This window comes from Myotis myotis, unplaced genomic scaffold, assembly GCF_014108235.1.
Source record: "Myotis myotis isolate mMyoMyo1 unplaced genomic scaffold, mMyoMyo1.p scaffold_m19_p_17, whole genome shotgun sequence".
Taxonomy (NCBI): domain Eukaryota; kingdom Metazoa; phylum Chordata; class Mammalia; order Chiroptera; family Vespertilionidae; genus Myotis; species Myotis myotis.
Window position 1 is genome coordinate 29608575 of NW_023416321.1, and position 12513 is coordinate 29621087.

The 12513-nt window shown below is 48.0% G+C and overlaps 1 protein-coding gene and 1 pseudogene across 1 annotated transcript in view; one reads left to right on the plus strand and one right to left on the minus strand.

Annotated features, from left to right (window-relative positions):
* The window catches only part of LOC118671337, a 111788-nt pseudogene extending 99799 nt beyond the window's left edge, over positions 1 to 11989 (plus strand).
* Positions 1 to 12513, minus strand: part of ASIC2 (acid sensing ion channel subunit 2) — an 828796-nt gene that overhangs the window by 418685 nt on the left and 397598 nt on the right. The window lies entirely within an intron of this gene.

The following is a 12513-nucleotide window of genomic DNA, read 5'->3' on the forward strand; positions in this document are numbered from 1 at the left end:
GCTCAGCAAATACTTGGAAGAATTGAGACGATTGCTCCTTTGCTTTTAATTTTAGGATTACTATGTGTTCTGGCCATGTATGCAGTCCCAGACAGCCCTCGGGTGGTGGGTCTTCCTACTCCTACAGAAGGACCCGCCCTACATGGTCCCTGCTGGGGGCAGAAGGGCCAAGCAACCAAGTTCATGTCTATGAACTTGTTTCTAGCCACGCTGCATCTGATCGAATCAGACAGGAACATGGGACTCAGGAGAGACCATCCTGGCTGCCCGCTGGCCTATAAAGCATGGACTCTCTTAGCAGAGAAAACATGAGTCAATCACATATCTTTTTGTCTGAAGACTCTGAACTAAAGACACAGAACAAAGTCTTCAGTCAGTTGAATGACAGAGATACGCAGACCTGGGAGAGGGTGTGGGCAGTGGAGTCCTATTACTTGTTATATTACAGCAGCAGTAATAGGAAGGTTTGCCAGCTCTTCTGAGCCACCTTGAACCCAAAGGTCTTTCGGCTCTAGGCTCAGCAACTCTATTTCCAGGATTCCCTTTGCCGCCCCTTGCAGTAGCCTGCCACTGTCTGAGATGTCTTCCTGCAGCTGCCCACCCACTGCCTGGCATGATGCACAGAGCCCTTGAGATCTGTCCTGCCTTGCATCCCACCACTGTCTCCTAGGCACCCCTGAGCCTTTTCATTGAGTTGCCGCCACTCCCTTACATATTCTATGTTCCTCTGCATCTTTCTGCCTTGCTTTGTCTTATTCCCTCTGCTTAGAATGTCTTCATTCTTTGTCCACCTGGTGAGATCATATTCATCTCCCAGAACCCTGGCAGATGATTCCTATTTCCCTGGTATTTCTCTTGCCTGCATTCATTCAAACACCAGATAGTGTCTGCTGTATGCACTGTGTCATTGCTCTGAAAAACAGCTGGGTGAGGAAAAAGAGGTAGATGAGGTGAATGTGGCTATTTCAGCAGTGGCCCTCAGAGAAGCAGAGTGTGGATGTGGGAAGGGAGTGAGCTCGGGGAGCTCTGGGGGAAGAGTGGGTATGGCAGAGGGAACAGCAAAGTCAAGCCTCTGGGGTGCGAGTAAGTCTGGTGGGAGAGAGAAGAATGGCTGGAGTGTAGTGGATGAGGATGAGAGCAGTGGTTAGAAGATGAGCAGGGATGGCCCAGCCGGAGTGGCTCAATGGTTGAGTGTCAACCCATGAACCAGGAAGTCAACTGTTCGATTCCCAGTCAAGGCACATGCCCAAGTTGTGGACTTCATCCCCAGTAGAGGGCATGCAGGAGACAGTCGATCAATGATTCTCATCATTGATATTTCTCTCTCTGCCTCTCTCTTCCTCTCTGAAATCAATAACAAATATATTTTTTAAAAAATGGGCAGGGGTAAAGTGGTATGAACTTAGCCTCAGTGGCCCCTGCAAAAAGTTTGGATTTTGGTCTGAGCATGAAGGGAAACTCTGTGGGGGAGGAGCTCAGAGGAGGGGGTGCCGTGGTCTGATCTGCATTTTAAAGAGGTCAATCTGGCTGCTGGGTCCTGATAAGTTGAGTATGGAAGCAGCACTCCAGGCAGAGATGACAGTGGTGGGTGTGGAGGGGTGAGGAGCTACAGGACTGGGATCTCCTTGGCAGAAAGAGCCAACAGGTCTCCTTGATGGACTAGATGTGGGAGGGGAGGGTGAGGGAAAGAGTGGAATTAAATTTCAGATTGGGGCTGGAGCAATTTGGTGAATGGAGGCACCATTTAGCTAGATGGAAACGAGTGGAGGAAATGAACGCATTTGAGGGTGGGTTTGGACCTAGTTCTTATCAACAGTATCGTTAGACCTTGTTATAAATCTCAGACTCCTTGAGGGGAGGGTCTATGCAATTTTTTTGCCTCTATCGCCCTCATTCTGCTTAGCATGGGTTTTCACAAACAGTAGATATTTAGTCCATTGTTGATGAATGCTTTGATGTTAGTGTCTTTATTCTAAAAAATTACAAATGGTACCCAAACGACCTTTTTTTCATTAGATCACTTGGTCACCACCAAGTGATTCTTATTTTTGATGGCTTCAAATGATAGTGACCATCATCCTTTAGTCCCAAGTCTGTCTGACCTCCTCTCTTACCTATACCCTCCATCATTCCTTTCACAGTCAAACGAAAGTCAAATGGGTACCTGGGTGCATATCCATCCATCCATCCATCCATCCATCCATCCATCCATCCATCTATCCATCCATCCATTCGAGGGGGAAACCTCAAATTAATGACTCACTTGGGTAGGCTGGCTATTAGCATGTCATGGTTCAGGGAGGTCTATGGTCTGTCCCACTGAGTTGTGCTCAATTGGCCAATCAATCACCACACAGATCAAGAGCATCCTCTTTGATAAGCCCTAGCATTTGCCCCCACTTTGCAGCTTACAAAGCATTAGACTTGTGCAACCAACCTCTGAATTCACAGGGCAGATCTCTAGATATTGAATTTGCTATTTCACTTCAACTTTCTTAACTTGTAACCGAAGGTCTTAACTAAGACCGTTCCCTCACCTGAAGTGTCCTGCCCTTCTTTTTGGCCTTGGAAACTTTCACTTAACCTTCCAGAATAAGCTTAAATATGAAACAACACCTTCCTTGACCCACAGGCAGAGTGAATCCATCACCCCTTCCTCCTCTGTGTTACCTGGGCCATGTGGATGGGCCTACCTTTTTAGTCATTGTGCTGTAATATGAATAGCAGATGCACAAGCACCAGTTTCCCCAATAGAGAGTATTCTCCTTGAGGGAAGGGAATGCATCTCATTCATCTCAGGGTTCTAAGGCTTGATAGAGTCTCTTACACATAGATAGCAATCAATAAATGAATGACCATATGAATATTTTAAAACTTTAAGGTCATATTGTGGGGGACTGTGCATATTTTGCTAAGGAATATGGACTTCAGCCTGTAGGCAAAAAAAGAGCCCATAGAAGCTTGATTTATATCACAAAAGGCAGATGGCAGGCTCATTTCATAGAATTTATTTCCCTGAAAGCTGATGAGGTCTGATTTATGTCTTCCCTTGAAGGTCAGGTTACAGACTGTTCAACTCACTCTGTCTTTCTCTCTAACAAGGGGATGGTGTCAGTTACACATAGCCTGTTTCTTTGTCCCATCCAGGGAACTTCAGGAAATTTCAACTCATCAAATTTTCACTGAGCATTTACTATGTGCCTGGCACTGTGCTCAATGCTGTGAGGAGGCAAGGCGGTTGGGAGCCCCCTTTGCCAAAACTCTGGAGGTTGGGCCTCCAAGGCTCGCAGAAGAGTGACATGCCTGGGTCTCCAGTCTTGCATCCTTCATCCCGTGCTGCTGTGATCTGCTCCCAGAGGAGCTGGAGCCTGGCTGGGATCGATGAGCTCCTGTCACCCTCATGACACTCTCTCCTAAACCATTTCACAACACTCAGGCGAGCCTGCAGGAAGGGGCCGATGGGAAGGGCCCTGGGGAGTGGGGCAGTGGAGAGCAGCAGCCATGATGAATGAAGTGTCAGAGCTGCTCCCCAGAAGACTTAATTGACTTCCTCGGGCTCTTCCTTTGGCCACATATTCATCCACTCATCCATCTACCCATGCATCTATCCTCACATGCATTCACTCATGTACCCATTCAGATCTTTATCTTTAAAGTGCGTATCTGTGTGTATTCATAGATACATATTCATTCATCTATCCTTTCATCCACTGATTCATATCTTTGTTTAAGGCACATATATGCCTATCCTTATTGATGCATATCCATCCATCTACCTATCCATCTATCCGCCCACCCATCTGTCCATCCATCCATCCATTTAAACATTTATCTTTAAAGCACATATCATTTCCTTACTCAAAAACCCAGAGGGTCTCTCATGTGGCACAACCTAGAAGCAAAGTTACTTATCTTAGCATTCACAAGTAGCCTTTATTTCCTGATCATCTAGATGGGCCCTCTCTTAGCCATTTGGGTCTGCTTGTCTTCCCCTGGCAAGCTGGATCTTGCCCTCTCTCCTTTTCTCCAATCCCATCTTCTCCTTTCCTCAGTGCCCTCTCCATCACTTCTATCCACTTCTGTTGGTTGCAGTCCAACTCTTCATTCATTCAAATCTCCACTTCCTCATGAGACTGCCCACTTACTCCTTCACTAAGTGTTTATTACCCGAGTGATCCATCCCTTCTCTACTCTCCTAAAACTCTCAGTAGCTGACCCACCCTTTGGGCATCTGACTCTTGTGCCCTTTTATTGACCTTCTTTTAAATGTGGTCTTTCTCCCAAGAGGTCTGCCCTTACTCAGTGCTGCTGAAGACTAATTCCTTTGACGCTTTCCCACCTAGTCATTGAGCCCATTAGGACTCAGAGAGAGGGGTCAGGAATGAGTCTTGGCACTTCAAGTTTTGGGCCCACTATCCTCAGCCTGAGTCCTGGGCTGCTGTGAACCTCTGCCCTGAACAAAATCTGATTAGCATATTTATGAACTGACTGGCCCCAGAGAACCATGCCTCTGCTGCATGTGTGTCTTTCAGGGCTACCTTCTGTGTTAGTTATTGTTGCATCACCACTTCCTAGCTTACTGTTTCTCTTGATTCTGTGGGTTGGCTGCGTCTTGCCTAGCTTCATTCAGGTTACTACAATAAAGGTTGGGGCATCCCAGATCGCTCCACCCACATGTCTGGGGCCTCAGGTAGGGTGGCTGGAATGGCCGCTCATCCTCTCATGGCCTCTCTCTCTCCCCCCATGTGGTCTCTCTTACTGGAAGAGGCCAGACTGAGCTTCTTCAGCATGTGGCTGTCTCAAGATTCCAGGAGTGTCCAAGCAGAAGATTCATGACCTCTTGAAATCCTGGCTCTGGAACTTACCCAGAATCTCTTCCAACAAACACATTCTATTGGCCAGCCCAGTGCAGAAAGAGATTACATTTCTTGATGGGAGGAGCTCTAAAATATCAGGGCCAGATTTGCAATCCATCCACCCATTTACCCTGGCCCACCCACCAGATTGGTCTCCCCTGGGTAGTGAGTAGTACATGCTCAGGTTAAACTAGAGTTCACCACTTTTGGAGATAGTATGTAACACCTTAGGCTACTACCTCAGGGTCACCCCTCCAGCTGAGTCAATTCGAGCATCTTCCCATTATCCTAGTCCCAGCTAGAGTATATGAGCTAGAATGGCAGGGACTATGTCTGGGCCCCAGCCACCCTCTGCATTCTATCCTATTGGATATTTTTCACAAGAGTCATCACTGTCTAAACCAGCCGTGGGCAAACTACGGCCCGCGGGCCGGATCCGGCCCGTTTGAAATGAATAAAACTAAAAAAAAAAAAAAAAGACCGTACCCTTTTATGTAATGATGTTTACTTTGAATTTATATTAGTTCACACAAACACTCCATCCATGCTTTTGTTCCGGCCCTCCGGTCCAGTTTAAGAACCCATTGTGGCCCTCGAGTCAAAAAGTTTGCCCACCCCTGGTCTAAACTCTACCATTTGTTATTGTGTTTTGTTTTATATAGTTTATTTGTGCATGTTCATCTCTTACTGAAATGAGACCTTCATCTAGAATCTTCGTTCTTCCACTGACACATTACCAGTAACTAGAGGCATATTTATCACATAGTAGGTGCTGAGTAAATATTGTCTGAATGAATGAAAGCTCCCTGAAGCCTGTGATCAGACCTTAAACCCAGTCATAGCCCAGCTCCTACTGATAGAACATACCCATAAGCATCTATGTTTTAAGGATAGTTCATTCATTTAGTTTACGTAGTATGAAACATCGTGAAGGTTGCAGAGGTCCTCTTTGTGCCAATTTTATAAATGTTTCTAAAAGTCTTCTGTGTGTCCATAGAGGTTTCTGGTCTTTGGAAGTATATAAGCTCTTTGGCAAGACCAACTTTGAACATATGGAAAAACAAAAGGATGTTTTGTTTCATTCAAATTCCTTCACATAAATTCATTTCGATCATTCAGATGTGTGCTGGGTGGACATGGAAAATAAAAAGTAAACACCCCACCACCACTGTGACCTCTCACCAAGGGATTTACCAGCAATCTCTCAAGACTTCCCAGTCCGTTCAGTTGAGGTGTTCATTGAGGCCAAGTTCCAGGTTACAGGAGACATTCATTGCATGGGATAGATTTCTGGTATCTTCTTTGGCAGGGGCTGGAGACTGTGCTCTGTTCCTTCTCTGAAGCTGGAAAATCCAGTGCCAATTGACCATATTGAGCAATGTGTTAATTTCACACCAGCCAAGAGATGGATGGGCTTGCTATTCACATATATTAGCAGGTTTTGGCTGGCAGCCACTTGCCACCCTTGTTGACTGTGACTTCCTCACCCATGACCTTGTATGGAATCACTTACCCCTATTGGCTTACTGCCCAGAAGGCCTCAGAGACACCCTTACACGATCAACCTGACAGACTCCTGGCTTTCAGGGCAAAGGTCTCCATGCATCCTATTGCCAGGGCCCCAGGAAGTCCACAGCTACCACCTCGGCAGTTGGGCTTCCATGTCAGGAAGTGGCAGGCAGAGCTCTAGCTGTCTTCAGAATCTAGGCCCCATTGGCTCGCCAAGCATGGTAAGGGATGGGACACTCAGTGAGTCTATGACCCTTATCACATCCCACTCCCGGCCATGAGTAGAAAAGTTCTTAAACTGAGGGTGGGGAGCTCCTGACTTCAGATCCAAGTGATGGTAGGATCCTGAATTTCAGGTTTATCTGTAAATCACACCTTATTATTCCATGTTCAGCTGTCTGCCTGAACTGAGGCTGGCCACTGTGAGGGAAAAATACCCATGAACACGCCCAAGAAAATCGCAGGACCTGCTTACAGAGATGCTGTAGGAGTGGTCGGCACTGTCCATATACCTATTCTATGCTTTCCAGGAACTGGCCAACCTCGAAGCACACAGCTGCCATCTCTGGGAATACTCCCATTCCCTCCCCTCCTGCTTTCAGCCATCTGCACTGCCTGTGCCCACAATGGGCCCACTCCAGCTGTCACCACTGTCCCCAGGGACTATCACAAACATCTGCCTCTTAGATCTTGAAGGCGACTATGGAATGATCTTCTTCCAGAAAAAAAAAAATTTCGCTTTCAGAGTCTGAAACTGAGAACTTCCAAAACCATGCAGATCCCAATCCTCAGAGGGACTGTATGACTCATGAAGGTAAAATATGGGCTTTGTGGCCCATGTTTGCATAGATGAGCCATGGTCATGGGAGGGCTGCAGAGCAAGATGGACAGCAGCTCTCCCCTCAGGACCTCTCTCAGATACCCTGCTCCAATCTGGGTTCCATGGGACCAACAGACATTCAGAAGACCCTGCTATCTTTCTGTGGCATTTCATTTTCTTTGTATTAATAAATACAGAGAACAATAGAGAAAAATATAGAGAATAAACAGAGCAAATATCCACCACCCACCTTGGGAAATGAAACATGATAGATATAACAGGAAACCCTCCTAGATATTATTCCTGCCTTCCCCAGAGAGAAATGAATATTCCCACGCTAGATTTGACGCTTTTAGTACATGTGTGATAGTAAATATCAGCCTCGGTAACAGTTTGGTTTGCCAGTTTAGGTAAGCATAAAGACTATCTTCAGGATCCATTGTTACCTTTTTCTTTCCTCTCGTTTCACTATTTAACCACACTGATGCATGCTCATTCGTTTCATCATCTCCTTCCCTTCGATGGACTGTTAGGCTGTTCTAATATTTCACTTCTGGAGGGGCTGCCTTTAGCTTTCTTGCTTGTATTTCTCTCTGTACCCAGGGGGTGATTTCTCTAGGGTAGCACTGCTCAGCTTGGTTAGGTGTGTCTTCCATTTAACTAGGTATTGTCAGATTGCTCTCCAAAGTGCTTGTACCTGCATTAGCATGAGTTCCCATTGCTCTATAACCTGACCAGCACCAGACCTACTCTTGCACTGTTTAATTCCTGCCGACTGGACAGTGGGAAATGGCCCCTTCGTTTTGCTTTCATTTGCATTCCCCCAATAACCAGTGAGGCAGGGCAGGGTTCCCTGCTCCGGGACCATTTCTGTTCCCACTTCCTTATCTTACCTCTCCAAATCTTTTGTCCATGTTTCTATTGAATTGATCTTTTTTCATGTTGATTTATGGCTGGGTTTCATAACAGCATCGCTATTGACATTTTGGACAGATGGTTCTTCCTCGTGGAGGACTGTTCTGCAATTGGAGGACTTTTAGCAGCATCCCTGGCCTCTTCTCACCAGAGGCCAGGAGCAAATGCCCCCTCCTAGCCCGGGTGTGACAAGCATACCTCCAGGCATCACCAAATCACCCTCATTCGAGAGCCACTGATCCACAGAAACACTTTATTTCTCATGCATGTTAATCTGTTGTCAGTTACACAGATTGCACAAATCTTCACAAAGACAGTGTGGGATAGTCAATAGTTCCGGTTCTTCTCCATTTCAAAAGCTTTCTTTAGAGCAGGGGTGGGAAACCTTTTTTTCTGCCAAGGGCCATTTGGATATTTATAACATCATTTGCGGGACATACAAAATTATCAACTTAGAAATCAGCCTGCTATATTTAGTCAAACATTGAATTAACTCACCCCTAATGCCTTGTCAGGGCCACACCAAAAGATTTTGCGGGCTGGACATCCCCCCCTCCCCCCGCCCCCCTGTTTTAGAGAGAGAAAGAAAGAACAGTCTATTTATTACGTCCGGAGTGCTGGGTACAATCTATTCCTGACTGTACAAGGACCGATGATCTGCATCGCCAGTTGTCCCCAGCACACTTGCTCCTAAATTATTGATGAGATTCTCACTTGCCCTGCCTAAGTCCATTTCGGCATGAACAGTTCTTACTGTGCACTCAGACGGCCCTATATTAGAACTGTTTATGTGCAGCCATTCCTCTACCTGTCTCCTCACCTAGAGGAGAAAGTCCTTCAGAGGGGCCCCCGGTGATCTGTCAAAGTGAGTTTAACGTTTATGCCCCAACCATGACCTGCCTTCAGGTATGGGGAAGAGGGAGCAGCTCATTACAGCCATGTCCATATTCAAGGCCAAGCGTCAGGACTCACACCCCAGCACAGTGCCTGCCCAGCTTAGGACGACACTCCCATCTGCATCTGGGACAATGTCCAGAGTAAACCTGCTGAGGGGGAGAGGACCAGGACCCTCTAGGAGCTGTTTAGGCTTTCACCTCCTCCTGCATCCGGTCTTCAGGATGCTGCTTCCTGAGCACGTCCGGGATACCGTGAGCACACACCAGTGTTCAAGGGGAAGCACTCCGCCGCTTGTGAAGTCCCCTGTAAATCAGGCCAATGGCGCTCGGCTGACACTTGGCGGCTTTCCTTAACCACAGCATGGACAATGACGAATAAACTGCCTTTGGTTTCTCTGTGGCTGAGAACGGATCTTGCTGAGACCCCATCCTGGGGCCGAGCTTGTGAGTCCCGGGCAGGTGTGTCTGGGCCCCTGGAGCTGAGGGTGAGCTGGAGGGAGTCCCTACTTGGGTTGAGCCCAGTGCAACAATGAGTTCCTTTCCCTTCCCTTGCCCCAGCCCTGAACCCTTGGCAAGGTGCGGGAATCTGCTTCCATAAAACCAATTTATTTTTCCATTTATTTGATTAATTGAAATTGTTAATACTCTGGCCTCCAGGTCATAAACACTAGGTAATAAAACCCCTCTTACATCTGCCCAGTACTTTAGTGTTCCTTAAGCACTTTCACATCCATTATCCGATGTGACCCTTAGAACAGTCCTGCAAGGTAGGCAGGGAAGGGATTACAGTCCTTAGTTTATGGAGAGGGAGACGTGTGTTGCCCGTGGTTACATAAGTGGCACAAAGCAGAGCTGGCACCGAAGCTGGTTCTTATAATTTAAGTCCCATTCTCTTGCAGGGTGACCAACCCTTCTGATTCCCCCAGGCCTGAGGGGGTTCCCAGCATCTTGGAGGAGCTGGTCACCCTCCGTCAGGTCCCCAGGCTACTTCTCGTGATGGAGCCCTGCCATCCCCACCAGGTTCAGCTGAGGGAGGTGGCGTCTGACCTGGCACAGGTGAGGCTGATGGCACGTCTGGACCAGTCTGGCAGGGCTGCAAGCTGAGAAGAGTCCACTGTGGCTGCCTGAGATGATCTCATGATGGGGGGGTGGGGGTGAGGGTGGGGGGGAGGCTTGGAGGGATAGGAGGTAGGGCCTGGGCAGCTGAGTGACACCTCCTGCCTGGGCTGCTTATGGAGACAGTTGACCAAAGAAGTGTTCTGAGAGCCTGTGGGTGCTGAGCCAGAGAGGGGACACTCTCGGGAACTGCCCGGTCAGAAGGATCCAAGATGGAGACACCGATGGCCCGAAGACAAAGGCAGGGCAGAGCCACATGGGTCCATGGGAGGATGGAGGAGGGAGGGACAGGGTTGGAGGGGAAGTGGGCAGAGAGAGGGGTGAATATGAGACAGACTTAGCCAGAGACGAGTCCTCTGGGAGTCAGCTGTCAGCCACAGCTTCTCTCTCCTCGGACCCCTCCAGCCTAGAGGTCAACTCTTTCCTGATTAACTAGCCAATGCCACTTGGCTGGGGAGGGAGAAGAGGGGGAAGGATTTGCCCACAGTGGCCTATGCCTGAGCAGAATATTGAGCTCTTGGGTCCGGCTTGATGAGCATTTAGCCTTGAACCCAAGCAGGAGCCAAGGTGGCCCCCACTGCCTTGTTTCCATCTCTGAGCCCCTAGTTAGCTTCCCTCTGGCCTCGATCCACTCCCGGGACCTCTGGCCGGGAGCCCAACTGCCTTCCCCTGTCACTTCAGGATGGAAATCTCAGCGTTTGGTTCCGTTTGCCTTGCTGGTTAGCATTTTGACTTTAGTAATGTGAAGAAATTCAAATCTGATTGGGAAATCATTAAGCTAAACCAAGCCCAGAAGAAAGCAATTGAGTAGAAAATTGTGAATACCAGTTGCAGTGTCTCCTCCGTGCCCAGAGAAGGAGAAGCACCATTTCTGAGGTCACCTCGGAGGCAGGCGGGGAGACAGGGGCCCTCCTCATGGGCACCACACAGGTGCATGGCAATCACCGTGTAGCTGGCAGGCCAGGCCCCAGGGTGGGAGTAAATAATGCTGGAGGGGATGTACACAGACAGTAGGAATCAGTGCACAGACGGGGTTTCCCGACCTATCAGTGATGGCAACCATGTAGGGCAGTGATGGCGAACCTATGATACCTCTGACACGCGAACTCATTTTTTTGGTTGATTTTTCTTTGTTAAATGGCATTTAAATATAAAAATACGTATCAAAAATATAAATCTTTGTTTTACTATGGTTGCAAATATAAAAAACTTTCTATATGTGACATGGCACCAGAGTTAAGTTAGGGTTTTTCAAAATGCTGACACGCCGAGCTCAAAAGGTTTGCCATCACTGATGTAGGATGTGCTAACCTGCATTTTGGCTTTCTCTTCTGCTTGCTGGTCTCGATTTTTTACCTGATTTGTATTAGTTTTGATATCTTTAATTTCTTCTATTTTATTACATGTATTTTCTTGAAAGTGGCCTCCAATCCTCTGTGGGACAAAGTGAGGGATGCATACACAATCCGACCAACCCCTGAGCCAATGTCATTTTGGAGTACAGCGCTGGGGGGTGGGGGGGGGGGGGCTCAGTAACCGAAGCAGAATGGCAGAGACGGGAGTGCCTGCCTCACCGATCCCCGCCCCCAGCCTGGCTGCAGCTGTGAGCCCTGCCACACCTTCCTCTTCTCAGGAGCACCCAGCATGACCCAGCAGTGTGCAAGCTCCCCCCTGAGCTGCTGGGTGTTGGAGAGGTGCCAGGCAACCTAGTCTCAGGGCCTTAAGTGAACTGTGTCTTGCTGAATATCTCCAAAGAGAAGCCAGTTTATCTTTCTGAAACTTTCTGTCTGGTGCTTCTAAGTTCTCAGGTTTTTTCCCCTCAGCCCAACTTTACCATCCAGAGGGACCCCGCTGTGTCCACAACGGAAGTGAGTTGAGACAGGCCTTTATAAACTTCTTGGGCTGTTGAAATAGCTCCCAAAGGACCTCTCTGCTTCGCTCCTCCCTCCCCGCCATCCATGTATCAGTCGGGTTGACCATCTAAAAGTGCACATCGGTGCTCTGCCACAGCCCTTTGTGGAATCCTACATTGCTCTTGGCATAAACTCCGTGGTTCTTCTCAGGCCTGCCAGGCCTCTCCTGCTGGCCCCTGCCTGCTTCTTTCTCCCTTGTCTGTTCTTTCCTTGCCGCCCTGTGGCTTCCTGAGTATGTCAAACCTAGTCCTGCCCGAAAGTGTTGGCATTTTCAGTTCCTGTTGCCTTTTCTTCATGTAGCGAGTTCCTTCTCATCCCTTAGCTCTCAAATGTCATGCTCCTCTCACCAACCCATTTAAACTAGGCCCATCTCCACTGCTCTGCCAACCTCAAAACTGTCTATCACAGTCGACTTCCACCACAGCACGCATCACATTAACGTTCTTTACTTGGTCATTTGTTTCTGATGAGTCTCCCTGAGCAGTGCA